The sequence below is a fragment of the Scyliorhinus canicula genome, chromosome 21 (genome assembly GCF_902713615.1).
Source record: "Scyliorhinus canicula chromosome 21, sScyCan1.1, whole genome shotgun sequence".
NCBI lineage: Eukaryota > Metazoa > Chordata > Chondrichthyes > Carcharhiniformes > Scyliorhinidae > Scyliorhinus > Scyliorhinus canicula.
The window spans coordinates 56,713,298-56,725,941 of record NC_052166.1 but is presented as its reverse complement, the minus strand read 5'-3'; positions in this window follow the sequence as shown (position 1 = coordinate 56,725,941).

The following is a 12,644-nucleotide window of genomic DNA, read 5'->3' as shown; positions in this document are numbered from 1 at the left end:
CAGACACAACCATGACTGTCTTGCCGCTTCTATAAGCCGCTAAAGACAATTCCTTCAGGCCAAGCCAACAACTGATTTTATTTACAACTGATAAGATTGTGCAGGCAAAAAAATCTTAAGTAGGCAGCAACCAAATATTTGGCTTCCATATTACATAAACTATTCAAAGATGAAATGATAAGAGCCCTGAAATTTGAAAGCTGCACCCAGAATCCTTAGGTTGCATTCCTGGTGAATGTAAATGAGCATTCAGCTCCCATGGAACCCTCCCCACACCCCAATCCCCCAACGGAAAAGCTGACAAAATATCATAATTCTCATATTTCTATTGATGCATTTTAATTCTTTTTGGAAAACAGGTAAAAGTCCAAGGCACCAGCAAAATGCAGGAACCAGCAGTTCTGAGAATATAGAGGTTGTTAAGATGTTGAAAGGATCACGTCGCCGAGGACACGGGTTCGATCCCGGCCCTGGGTCACTGTCCGTGTGGAGTTTGCACATTCTCACCGTGTCTGCGTGGGTCTCATCCCCACATCCCAAAGATGTGCAGGGTAGGTGGATTGGCCACGCTAAATTGCCCCTTAATTGGAAAAAAATAATTGTGTACTCTAAATTTATAAAAACGATTTGGAAAGGAAGTGACAGAGTAGATAGAGACATAATTAATCAGCTGGTGGGGGGAGTTGAGGTCAAGTGAACATAACCATTGGATCAGCGTCAAATGAGAGAAGTTAGGGAACACTTCTTCACATGAAATGTGTTAGAATTTTGGAACATTATCCCACAAAAGCAGTAGGTGCTGGCTCGATTAATAATCTTATATCCGAGATCAATACGTTTTAGCTAGTCAAGGGTATGAAAAATGTGGAGCCAAGACCATTGGATGGAGTTGGGATACGGAATCAGCCATGACCTCACTGAATGGTAGAACATACCCAAAGGACTGAGTGGAGTACTCCTGTTCCTATGCTCCTAATAATCTTTCGGATGGAGCATAAAAAGCCACCGGTTTGACTGGATAGCATCAGAAAAACATTACTGGGCTGTGCTGTTAGCGGAGAGGTGCTGCAACTGGGAACAATGTCCCAGGGTTTGCATCCTTTGTCCCCTAGCCTGTATCACGTGTTGGAAATCACTGGCTTGTAAGGAACACACGATTATCTGTGAGCTCTCCACACTATGCACACATCAAAAATAGTTTTGCATTTTCAAAAAACAAGGGTAAGGGGATCAGGTGATATGAGCGTTGGAGCGGCTGTATTTTCAGGAGCTCAAGCTCTGATCATCCTTCAACCTTTATTTTTATCCTTGCGCACATCTTATTTTTTGTCTTTTCTTGGTCTTCGTAATCAACGGACCCTTGCAGTTCCTGTACATCCTTCTCCAGGTGTTCAATGGTTCACTTTAAATCCAGCGTAGTTTCCGCTAACAGCTCTGATGCGCGATCAATAAACACAGAAACGAAGGAGTAGTCCGAATCGAAGGCTTTAATCTACAAGAAGTGTGCCCAGCAGCATGAGTACAGAAAGAACGATGGCTGCTGGGAAACACGGGTTCTTATACTCCGCCTCGTAGGCGGAGCTACCTTCCTCGCGACCAATGAGAAGACAACACTTGGGCCAATGGGCAGCGAGCCTTCTACACCAATAGCAGCTCACACTCCCAGGTACCGTAGTACCTCTAGTCATACTACCACAAGTTCCTGCTAAGTGGCTGAATTATTGATACAAACGCGAGTCTGTCCATTCACATTTCAGAGAGGGACAGCCCGAACTCGCAGCGCTCAGCCAAGCTCCAGAAACGAGTTAAAAAGTCCGTGACCAGGTGAGCATGTTGCTGTGTTAAATTGGTACCTTTGCAGAATCACAGACAGCTTGGGGTCGTAGTGATCCGCTGTGGCGGACCTACATTTTTGGGGTCCTGCAACTTGAACTATTATGGGGGCCCCTTCGCAACCAGCAACGAGGGCTGGGTGACCACTGTTATCTTCTTCAATCGGGTTGTTCCACGACAGATGACCACAAGGCTATGTTCAAGCTAGCCTACGCTAGGCTAGACTAGGCCACCAAAACTCATAGGCTAAGATAATGTAACACAATTTTACCATTATTTGAACACTTTTCATAATAAACACCTGTAATTTAACACAAATTCACCCTTTTATTACTTTTTCATAAATATTTGCAATATAGTATTAGCCTAGGCTATTCAGTCATAGCCTACCTTCCGTTCACCTATTCGTAAAAACAATAGGCTTAGGCTAATCTGACACTATTTCACCTTTATTACTTACCTTACTTTTCTAAATAGAACATTTATTTTTGAGTAGGGGTAATTAAAATATTGTATCCTTATGAACACTTTATTGAAAAAAATTCTTGCCTAGAACGCTATCACGAGTGCTATCATGCTGAAAATTCACGTTAGCATTGCGATTGCCTTTTCAACGGCTCCCCTTTTTTGTTACGACACGTCATCTACTGTTTGTATTTCTGTCATAAATGTTACTAGTGTTTTAAATTATTTATCATTATTTTATATTAAAATGAAAAATGAAAATGAAAATCACTTATTGTCACGAGTAGGCTTCAATGACGTTACTGTGAAAAGCCCCTAGTCGCCACATTACGGCGCCTGTCCGGGGAGGCTGGTACGGGAATCGAACCGTGCTGCTGGCCTGCTTTAAAAGCCAGCGATTTAGCTGAGTGAGCTAAACCAGCCCCTATATTAAATATATTTAGAATGAAACATCCTTAATTTGAACGTTTTTTCATTTACGGCGAGCCTACATGATACTTTAATAACCTTTTAATTTTTATTTTAACTGTTATTTTGTATTGAATTACACTATATTATTATTTTTTTTAAACCCCTTCTCGTACAGTAGACCCAAAATTTTAAGCAATGTGGACTAAAGTCGCTTCTGGGGCCCCTTAGGGCCCTGAAGCTTAAGCTTCATTAGTTTCATAGTAGATCCGCCCCTGGTGATCCGGAACCACCGCCACGGGTTCATCAAACGTCCTGGAATCCGGCGAGGTAACTGCCTGTTTTGGTCTAATTCTGGAGAAGAGTTCAAATTGTTCTGTAAGAGTTACTGTGGAGCAGATCAGTTGGGTCAAATGGTCTATTCTATGAAATGGCAATTTGGGTGAACTCGTGCAGTTCTGGTCGTGCTGAAGGTCGTTCCACACCCACCCACCCACCCCACTCAGAGTTAGAGTTTGGAGAATACAGGCCCCGTTTCCCCAGCCTCTCCTTTTCGGACAGCCCCACCATTGGAGAAAACAGGAATAAATGAAATGAAAAGAAAATCGCTTATTGTCACGAGTAGGCTTCGAATGAAGTTACTGTGAAAAGCCCCTAGTCGCCACATTCCGGCGCCTGTTCGGGGAGGCCGGTACGGGAATCGAACCGTGCTGCTCGCCTGCCTTGCCTGCCTTCGGCCTTTAGCCCAGTGCTAAACAGAAAAGATATAAGGAAGTTATGCTATAGAAATGAATGGGGAAAAATGGAGCAAAACTGTTCATTGTTTCCCGCCCGTTCTCCATCGTTCTTTTGGATAGGACTCCATCTGTATTGTCATGAGATCAAGTTCGAATACATTCCAGAAAAATAAATGCGAATGCCCAGAGCTGCCCTGAGGCTATTTTCTCTTACAGGACAATTTAAATAACCAGTGAAGGTGAAACTTCAACAATGGAATATAAAAAGGAATAATTCCATGGATGAAGCCTAGATTATTTCAATTCAAAAGATGTGTGACATTTATAACGAGTTATAGAAATGTTTAAATATTTACTAAGAGAACAGTCATCAACAGCCAAAAACAAGTAAAATAAATTACGCTTTGAACGCACAGCTCTCACAGTCAACGTTGCAATCAGCACACACCTCCCTTCACTTGGCCTCGCTTTATGTGAATATCACTTCAGTCATACCAGTCAGAAGGCAAACATGTGGATGGGAACCAGTGGAATGTGGCAACCCGGCACATGGGCAACACTCAACAAAATGTCTCCCAGGCCACACACAGAAGCTGGATGTGCCACATGTAGCCCCCGAGCCGCAGGCTGGCCACCACCGATGTACGTTGTGACTGACTCATACTATTAAAGAGCAAGGATAGCTCGTTGCTGCCACCAGCTGGCAAAAATGGGATACAATTTCTACCCAGAAACTGACGTCCCTATCCCTCCCATTGTCAATCACAAACATTCACCCTCCCCACCCCAGAAAATGCAAAAGCAACTTTTACAATATTTAACATTTATCCACAGATACTGAGCCTTCAAGAAATTTAACTTCATCTGACAAAATTACACAGTCTTTCATTGTGATTTTGGGCAGTCAAGGAAAACTGGTGCACTGAATCGTTACTGTAATCCTACTGGGGGACAGACCTGGACAGACTTAGTGAGTGGGCAAGAACATGGAAGGTGGAATATAAAGTGAAAAAAATGAGAAGTTATCCACTTTGGTATGGGGAACAGATGCGAATATTTCTTAAATGGCAAGAGAATAGAAAGCTGCATAAGAAAGACTTTCAAAAACTCACTGAAGGCAAATATGCAAGTGCAGGAGGCAATTAGGAAAGCTAAATATATGGTGCTGGATTCTCCGATTTGAAGACTAAGTGCTGACGCCAGATCGGGAACAGTGGTGTTTTACGGCAGAAAAAAACAGTGCAAAATCTGTTTTGATCCTCCGTCTGGTGGGGTGTAGCAGACACGCAGCGTAAAGCCCCCCCAAGCTTTACCTGCTGATACGGCCAGAGAATTGCCGGGTCCGTGGCCGCACACGGCACCGGCCTGCCAAAAACTGCCCCCCTGTATTCAGCCTCGTCACCCCCAGAACACCCCCCCACCAGTGCCCCCAGCCCACACCAAAGCCCTCCCCTGCCCGCGGAAAGGCTGCCCCCCAGACTGTGGCGTCGCTGGACTCAGTCCACAGCCCCCATGCCAGGTTCACAGAAATAAAAAGGGCAAGTGTTCCACACCGTCGGGAACTCGGCCCATCGGGGGCGGAGCATCGCGGAGGGCCTCAGGTGAGGCCGTCCCGACGGCCAGTACGCCTGTTTGTGAGGGGGTGGAACATTGCAAAAGCGGCGCCGCCCCCGATTTTGGCCCAAACGGGGATTCTCCGGCCAATCGCTGAACGCGATTTCTGCGTAGGCGACCGGAGAATCACGCCCATGTTTTTTTTTAAATCGCAAATGAGTTTAAGTTTAGGAGTAGTGAAGTCTGGTATCAGTTGTGTAGAACCTTAGTTAAACTGCACCCGACGTACTGTGTGCAGTTTCAGCACCCTTACCTTCAGCAGGATATTATTGTCATAGAGGGAGTGAAATGAAGGTTCACCAGACTTGTTCCCGGGGATGGTGGGACTGTCCTATGAAGAGATGTTGGGGAAACAGGGCCTGTACGCTCTAGAATTGTGAAGAATGAGAGGTGATCTCATTGAATCCTACAAAATAGTTAAAGGGATAGGCACAGTAGATGCTGGTAAGGTGTTTCCCCTTGTTAGGGAGCTAGAACCAGGGGACACAACTTCAAAATAAGGGGAAAGCCACTTAGGACTGAGATGAGGAGAAAATTTTTTACTCAGGTTTGTGAATCTTTCCAATTTTCTACCCCAGAGGGCTGTGGCAGCTCAGTCATTGAGTATGTTGAAAGTAGAGGTTGACAGATTTCTAAACGCCAATGATGCAAAGGGATATGGGGATAGTGTGGGCAAAAAGACATTGAAGTGGATCATCAGCCATGATCATATTGAAGGCTTGATTGGTTGAATCACATTCTCCTATTTTCCTACATGATTGGACAGTGTAGAGTGGAGGCTTCCAGGAATCTTAGGTGTATGTCCTGGAACATCAACAACAAAACAAGATCTTAGATATCTATCAAGAGATTTCTTGGATTTCAACTGGGGAAATGGATGGCATTTATTGGGAAATCCTAGCCAGGGTGATGGCATTGACATGCTGTCCCAGGATCACTGGTAGAGGTTACGGAGGGTTAGTGTATGCAAGCAAGTTCAATAGTAAAGATTTTTAGATGCAGCTCATTTCAATATCATTTTACTTTTGCAAAATCAGGAGCTAGTATAATTTCCTTCTTTGAATTAACCATATAAATCAGTGATGGGCAACCTAGGCTAGTGAGTGGGCCGTATGAGTGACCCTCCTTCATATCAATGGGCCACAAGACTGAAATCGGGCTTGCTCACTAACCATGAGGCTATGAATAAGATTAAATAAATTTAATACACACCTAATATTTCATAACGGGTTATAGAAATGCTTAATGGTTTATATATTAATAGAACTATCAACTGCAAATAGTAAAAACAAAATCGATATTTACATTTCAGATGCAGAGGGAGCTCACGGCTCTCACAGTCAATGTCGTGTGCAATCAGCACACACCTCACCTCATTTGCCCTTGCTTTACCTGTATATCACTTCAGTCATACCCATAGGCAAAAAACAATGTGGATGGAAATCAGCAGAAAGTGGAAACCCTGCATGTGGGCAACGGTCAACAAAATGTCTTGTGGGCCACACACCGAATCCAGGCAGGCCGCATGTGGTTCCCGGTCCGCATGTGGTTCCCGGTCCGCATGTGGTTCCCGGGCCACAGATTTCCACCACTGACGTAAACCAAGTAATTTTGTTAGTTGATATTTATAAATATTTCTAAGATATTAAATTGACTGCACCCAAACATACTTCCCGTCAATTGTTCTGTTATAGCTTACTGGTAGGAGGGTGTAATTATAGCAATGGAAGCTTGCATAAGAACTCCCTTTCCTTTTTTAAATAAATTTAGAGTAACCAATTCATTTTTTCCAATTAAGGAGCAATTTAGCGTGGCCAATCCACCTACCCTGCACATCTTTGGGTTGTGGGGCGAAACCCACGCAAACACGGGGAGAATGTGCAAACTCCACACGGACAGTGACCCAGAGCCAGAACCTCGGTGCCGTGATGCAGCAGTGCTAACCACTGCGCCACCGTGATGTCCTGAACTCCCTTTCTAACAGCACTGTGGATGTACCTCCCGCCATGGATCTGCCCAGCAACAGGTAGAAATCTGCCTACTAGGTTCGATGCCGGCCCTGGGTCACTGTCCGTGTGGAGTTTGCACATTCTCCCCGTGTCTGCGTGGGTCTCTCCTTCAAAACCCAAAAAGATGTGCAGTGTAGATGGATTGGCCACGCTAAATTGCCCGTTAATTGGGAAAAAAGTAATTGGGTACTCTAATTTTTTTTTAAATTAAAAAAAAAGGAAATCTGCCTTGTAACAGCAGTAACCTGAATGTAATTAGGCATGATGGGACGTGATCTGAATAGCAACAGACATATGGGTCTGGCCAGAAACAGGTAGAAATCTGCCTAGTAACAGCAGTAACATGAATGTAACTAAGCATGATGGGACGTGATCTGAATAGCAACAGACGTATGGGTCTGGCCAGAAACAGGTAGAAATCTGCCTAGCAACAGCAGTAGCGAGCATTCAAAAGGCATGATGGGATATGATTTTAAAAGTAACAGATGCAGGTGTCTAGGCAAATTATGTTTCCAACACCCTCACAGACAGAGAGGCAGTTTACATTTAACAGCCAGGGAGAATATCTTACATCTAACAGATTGTGAGGTCAATCCCCAATTGAACAGCCATGAGTCTAGAGTAGCATCTACATTTTAAAGCTAAGTTCCTGTAGAAACCGTTGAAAAAGCAGGTTAAAATTTCTTTGCTGGATCAGGAAAAGACTTCCTCAGACTTGGTTATCAGCCCTGTATTGTGTAGTAATTATAAACTGGATTTGATTCACAGATTTACTTAATTTGGATGTTGTTTGGAAAAAGGGGAAGTCTTAAAGAGCTCAGGGAAGTAGATAGTTTGGAGCAATTTGTACGTTCTACATAAACTGTGTATGCGTTTAGTGATTCGTATACTTAATCGTCCTAGAGAATTGTAGTTGTGTTCATTTATATTTGTCTTTTCTTTAAATTAATAACTAGTCTTTAATAATTATTACACAACAACTGGTTATTCTCACCGGGATTCACTTGACTCCTCACACCATTAAAAAAAACTATACACCCCCATGAACAAGTGCCTCAAATAGGGATCCCCTTGCAGATACCATCAATGTGGTTTGTGACACTGCACCGTGTGGACTGCAGCAAAGAACAAAGAACAGTACAGCACAGGAACAGGCCGTTTGGCCCTCCAAACCTGCGCCAACCATGCTGCCCATCTATCCTAAAACCTTCTACACTCCCTGGGTCCATATCCCTCTATTTCCATCCTAGTCATGTATTTATCAAGGCGCCCCTTAAACGTCACTATCACACCTGCTTCCACCACCTCTGTCAGTGAGTTCCAGGCACCCACTACCCTCTGTGTAAACAAATCTTGTATATCTCCTCCAAACTTTGTCTCCCGTACCTTAAACCTATGTCCCTTAGTAATTGACCCCTCTACCCTGGGAAAAAGCTTCTGACTATCCACTCTGTCCATATCCCTCAGAATTTTGTAGACTTCTATCAGGTCTCCCCTCAACCTCCGTTGTTCCAGTGAGAACAAACTGAGGTTATCCAACTTCTCCTTGTAGCTAATGCCCTCCAGACCAGGCAACATCCTGGTAAACCTCTTCTGTACCCTCTCCAAAGTGTCCACATCTTTCTCGTAGTGTGGCGACCAGAATTGAACACTATATTGCAAGTGTGGTCTAACTAAGGTTCTATAGAGCTGCAGCATGACTTGCCAATTTTTATACTCAATGCCTCGGGCTGATGAAGTCAAGCATGCTATATGCCCTCTTGACTAACTTCTCCATCTGTGTTGCCACTTTCAATGACCTATGGACCTTACATCCAGATCCTTTGCCTGTCAATACTCCTCAGGGTCCTGCCAGTTACTGTATATTTCCCACCTGTATTAGACCTTCCAAAGCGCATTACCTCACATTTGTCCAGATTAAAATCCATCTGCCATCTCTCTGCCCAAGTCTCCAACCGATCTATATCTCGCTGTATCCTCTGAAATTATCATCGCTGGCCGCAATTCCACCAACCATTGAGTTGTCTGCTAACGTACAAATCAGAGCAGTTACATTTTCCTCCAAATCATCTGGTTAGCACAATTGCTTCACAGCTCCAGGGTCCCAAGTTCGATTCCCGGCTTGGGTCACTGTCTGTGTGGAGTTTGCACGTTCTCCCCGTGTGTGCGTGGGTATCCTCTGGGTGCTCTGGTTTCCTCCCACAGTCCAAAGAAGTGCAGGCTAGGTGGATTGGCCATGCTAAATTGCCGTTAGTGTCCAAAATTGCCCTTAGTGTTGTGTGGGGTTACTGGGTTATGGGGATAGGTTGGAGGTGTGGGCCTGGGTAGGGTGCTCTTTCCAAGAGCCGGAGCAGACTCGATGGGCCAAATGGCCTCCTTCTGCACTGTAAATTCTATGATCTATATATAACTACAAACAACAAAAGGTCCCAGCAATGATCCCTGCGGAACACCACCAGTCACAGCCCTCCGTTCAGAAAATCACCCTTTCACTGTTACCCTCCGTCTTTTATGACCGGGCCAGTTCTGTATCCATCTTCCAACTCACCTCTGATCGTTACCTACTGTACTAGTCTGCCATGAAGGACCTTGTCAAAGGCCTTACTGAAGTCCATGTAAACAACATCCACTGCCCTACCTTCATCAATCATCTTTGTCACTTCCTCAAAAAACTTGATCAAGTTATTGAGACACGACCTTCCATTCCCAAAACCACGCTGATTCTCACTGATACGTATATTTGATTCGAAATGGGAGTACATCCGGTCTCGGAGAATCTTCTCCAATAATTTCCCTACCACTGGCGTAAAGTTCACCGGACTATAATTTCCTGGATTAGCCTTGCTATCTTTCTTAAACAAAGGAATAACATTGGCTGTTCTCCAGTCCTCTGGTACCTCGTCTGCAGCCAGTGAGGATACAAAGATTTCTGTCAAGGCCCCAGAAATTTCCAACCTTGCCTCCCTCAGTATTCTGGGGTAGATCCCATCAGGCCCTGGGGACGTATCTACCTTAATGTTTTTCAAGACGCCCAGCACCTCCTCCTTTTTGATCTCAATGTGACTCAGACTATCTACACACCCTTCCCCAGACTCATCATCCACCAAGTCCTGCTCTTTGGTGAATACTGATGTAAAGTACTCATTTCGCACCTCGTCCATGTCCTCTGGCTCCACACGTAGATTCCTTCCCCTGTCCTTGAGTGAGCCAACCCTTTCCCTGGCCACCCTCTAGCTCTTTGTATACATATAAAGTGCAGGTCAAGAAAGCGGCTCACCACCACCTTGACAAGGACAAATAGGGGGTGGGAAACAAATGCTGTCTTTGCCAGTGACACCCACAGACCATGAAATAATATATATTTTTTTAAATTTCCATTATAAATGTGGATGTGGAATTTTTAATGGAAATGCGAACAAGGACAAAAGGCATGTCTGTAAACTGAGGGCTGAATTTCATCCAATGTCAACTCGTCTGCAAGCTCTAACCCTGTTTCAAAGGAATATTGAACGTTGTCTTTGTGCCCTCCCACTCCCCGTCCCATCAATGTTACATTAAATCAATTAATATTAAGCATTCTTATTTATTATACTACCGGGCAGCACAGTGGCCTAGTGGTTAGCACAGCTGCCTCACGGCGCTCAGGTCCTAGGTTCGATCGCGGCTCTGGGTCACTGTCCGTGTGGAGTTTGCACATTCTCCCCGTGTCTGCGTGGGTATTTGCCCCCACAACCCAAAAATGTGCAGAGTAGGTGGATTGGCCACGCTAAATTGCTCCTTAATTGGGAAAAATAATTGGGTAATCTAAATTTATTTTTAAAAATTATTATACTACCTACTTTTTAATTATTTAGGTCAACTTACCTTTTGAATGCTGGTCTTGTGATGCAGTGGGCAGCATCCCTGCCTTTGAGTCAGAAACTCTGGGTTCAAGTCCCACCCCAAGACCTGATGGTCGAGGAAGGTGCATTCATCATAACAGGTTGATTATCAACCAACAAATCCTTCCAACGCATGCCAATGGTAAGTAGTCAGAGAGTCCTGGCCAGCCATGTGATACAGCCTCTACCATCACTATCCATGGTTCCAGACTACAACATTCATGTAAATGTTCATGTGACCAATTCAACTTGGACTCCCTGAGTGAATTATACCACGCCTTTTGAAAACACCACTGGTAACAAACGTGAAAAATCATGGAGAATGCTGAAAAAAACTCAGCAGGTCAGGTAGCATCTGTAGGGAGGGAAAACAAAGTTTATGGGTGGGATTCTCCGGTCTTGTCCATGGTCGCACCCGTAGCGAGCGAGTGTTGCGAGCGAGAACGGAAAATTCGGCGTTCCAGCCAAAACTCCATTCAGCGACACCGGGAAATCCCAGCAGGGAATGAGGATGGAGAATTTTGGCCAATGTTTCGAGTCTATTTGACTCTTCATCAGAACTAAAATGAGGGAAAATGTGTTGGATATTGTACTCTTCTCTGTTATGGTGGATTCTCTGTTATGGGGGTCCTCTGTTATGGAGGGCTCTGTTATGGTGGATTCTCTGTTATGGGGGGTTCTCTGTTATGGGGGTTCTCTGTTATGGGGGGTTCTCTGTTATGGGGGTTCTCTGTTATGGGAGGGTTCTCTGTTATGGGGGGGGGGGTCTCTGTTATGGGGGGGTCTCTGTTATGGTGGATTCTCTGTTATGGTGGATTCTCTGTTATGGGGTTCTCTGTTATGGGGGTTCTCTGTTATGGGGGATTCTCTGTTATGGGGGTTCTCTGTTATGGGGGGTTCTCTGTTATGGGGGTCTCTGTTATGGGGGGCTCTCTGTTATGGGGGGTCTCTGTTATGGGGGATTCTCTGTTATGGGGGGTCTCTGTTATGGGGAGGGTCTCTGTTATGGGGGGTCTCTGTTATGGGGGATTCTCTGTTATGGGGGGTTCTCTGTTATTTTTTTTTTATAAATGTTTTTATTCAGTTTTCATATTTTATATTGAACAAATTACAAATTGTTAGGAGAGAGAAACAAAAAAAAAAAAACAAACACGCAAAAATTAACATACATATTTACAGGTAAGCATCTTCGTAGTAGTAACTGCGCCCCCCCCCCCCCCCCCCCCAACATGTTTATTTAGTTTGGTTTTGGGCCTTAGCTAGCCATCGAACCCCCGTAACAAACCTGTAGCCCCCCCCCCCCCCTCCCGCTACCTTCCCCGACTATTCTTCCTCTTGTACATTGGCCACAAATAGGTCCCGGAACAGTTGCATGAATGGCTCCCACGTTCTGTGGAAGCCGTCGTCCGACCCTCGGATGGCAAATTTGATTTTCTCCATTTGGAGAGATTCCGAGAGGTCGGACAGCCAGTCCGCAGCTCTGGGCGGTGCTGCTGACCGCCAGCCAAACAGGATTCTACGGCGGGCGATCAGGGAGGCAAAGGCAAGGGCGTCCGCCCTCCTCCCCAGGAATAGATCTGGCTGTTCTGAAACCCCGAAGACCGCCACTATCGGGCATGGCTCCACCCTCACTCCCACCACTTTGGACATAACCTCGAAGAAGGCTGTCCAGTACTCCACGAGTCTGGGGCAAGACC